Source organism: Protobothrops mucrosquamatus, unplaced genomic scaffold (assembly GCF_001527695.2).
Source record: "Protobothrops mucrosquamatus isolate PMUCROS unplaced genomic scaffold, P.Mucros_1.0 scaffold648, whole genome shotgun sequence".
Classification (NCBI taxonomy): domain Eukaryota; kingdom Metazoa; phylum Chordata; class Lepidosauria; order Squamata; family Viperidae; genus Protobothrops; species Protobothrops mucrosquamatus.
The window spans coordinates 411,023-413,744 of NW_015386937.1; positions in this window are offsets into that span (position 1 = coordinate 411,023).

Here is a 2,722-nt window from a genome sequence, read left to right on the forward strand (position 1 = left end):
TCAGAATTCAAACAGACAAGCACCTGCAACATAACACCCCGGACTTAAAAATTGTCGATAAGAAAGACAAAAAAGTCTGGATAGTGGACGTGGCAGTGCCTGGAAACAGCAGAATAGACGAGAAAGAACTGGAGAAGATAACAAAATACAAAGACCTACAAATAGAAATAGAAAGACTGTGGCAAAAGCAAGCAAGTGTAGTACCAATAGTAATAGGTACCTTGGGTGCAATCCCAAAACAATTGGAGCACCACTTGAACACCATTGGCATTGACAAATTTGCCATTAGTCAATTGCAAAAGGTGGCCTTACTAGGAACTGCTTCCAACCTGCGAAGATATCTGTAATACCATCAAACATCCACATCTGCCTATCCCAGGTCCTTGGTAAGGACTCGATAGGTAGACAAAAATGCCAAATACAGTCTGAACATCTGTATGACTGTGCGATGATCAATATTATTATTATTATTATTATTATTATTATTATTATTATTATTATTATTATTATTATTATTATTATTATTATTATTATTTTCTATTATAATAATAGAAGAGAAACAGTTTGAAAAAAATTACAAAATATTGTGATTTGCAAATTGAAGTTGAGCGATTATGGAGGAAGAAATCAATGATTGAACCAAAGGTAATAGGAGCCCTTAGAGCAATACCCAAAGGGTTGCCTAGATACATTGAAATTTTGAACTTACAGTATTAGACCTGAATATCCTGACTTTGCAAAAAAAAACACCACCCTACTTGGAACTGCCTATATACTCAGACACTACCTTAACAGCTTTTAGGTCCTTGGTTAGAACTTGAACTAGTCAGTTCAAGTCCAAGAACAGGTTACCAGTTCCAGACTGTGAATCAAATTGAAAATTATTATTATTATTATTATTATTATTATTATTATTATTATTATTAACAACAACAACAATAATAATAATAATAATAAATAATGAATAATTATTAATAATAGTAACCACGTTACTCAGAACTGCCTATATACTCAGACATTATCTTAACAACTTAACAGGTCCTTGGGTACGACTTGAACTGTTAAGTTTTTACCAGTCCCAGACTGTTAATCGAACTGAAGATTAAATCTTAAATAATAATGATAATGATGATGACAACGATGATGATGATGATGATGATGATGATGATGATGATGATAATGATAATAACAACAAAACAAGGTCGACATACACATGTTTTATCCATTCAGATTTATTTCATGCATTTACTTCATTTATTTACAGAAATCTCTCTATAGATGTATAAATGAGAATACTGACAAGGTGTTTATCACCAATTCCTGGATAGATATGAAAAGCTATTCATCATAATCATCATTTTAGTTTTTATCTATCCACTATAGCAGGGGTGTCAAACTGCCGGCCTGTGGGCTGGACACGTCATCCCAAAACCGCGCCCACCCCATTGCCGGCAAGCTCCGATACGTCGTGCGATGTCACGTGACGTTGCAAATTTGACATGCCTGCACTATAGGATGAAGGCCTCTTCTGCATGTTTCCAACCAATACAGTCCTGAGCTTTCCTTTGCCAATTGGACCTCCTTTGCCAACTGTGAAAGGGTATTATTATTTGAGAAATACACTTAACCCATATTTTGGGTGTGGCATCTGCTGAGATCATAGAGGAGAGTAATGGAGTGGCTATTGCCATGTAAGATGATTTGGAGGTCTTCAGAAGTGCTGTCCAGAGATTATTGAATGTGAAACCGTTCAAAGTTAAACTCTAGGGTCAGTTAAATTCCCAAGTGCATACAATTGTACAGTTTAAGTTGATGATGCAATTCTTTTTTTTCAAGCTGAAGCTTGAATACACAATCATGTGACTAACAAAGCAGGTTGAACCACACAAACTGGATTTGGTTCGATTTTAACTTGTTATATCAAGTTATAATATTTAATGGTCCATCTCCCTTTCAACATTTTAAGTGGGTGGCAGCATTTCTGAGAATTTCTAGGTTCTTTTTCTTTTCAAAACTCTGAAACCTCACATTATCTAGCCTTTATTTATTTATTTATTTATTTATTTATTTATTTATTTATTTATTTATTTATTTATTTATTTATTTATTTATTTATTTATTTATTATTTAGTTATTTAGGCCTTGAAAGATCATCATGAATACTGATGATTACCCTGAAATATCCATCAATACAGCCTTGCTTTTTCTTGTATCTAACAGCATCCAGTTGCATTTTGAGTCAATTGGATTTTGATGGTTTTGTTCAGGTAACTCACATGGAAAGCGTATTGCAATTCTTAATCTAAATGTAACTGAAGTATGTATCAGTGTGATCAAGATTTCATTCAATTGACAAAACTTGCAGAACCAAAGCACAAGCCCTTCTAGTCACAGCTGCCGTTTCAATCTGAAATCACTAATGATATCTGAACTTGATGTTTTGGATAATAATTTGGTGATTTTTTTTTTATTCCAAATACAATGTCCTGCTCAAGAACAATTTTGTCTAGTTTGACTAAGCCTTAATTGAGAAGTCTTAGGTGTCCTCTGAGCTTAGTTGTTTGCTTGTGAATATTTTGTTACCTGACTAGATAACTTTTTCAGTGCTAGAAGGGAATGGGATTCACTCTCTGTTTATATATAGTATCTTGCCCTGTCAATGTAGATAGGAGTGTTGTTTTCTCCATGGAAGTTTCTTCTTTAGGCTGTTATTTACTGTATG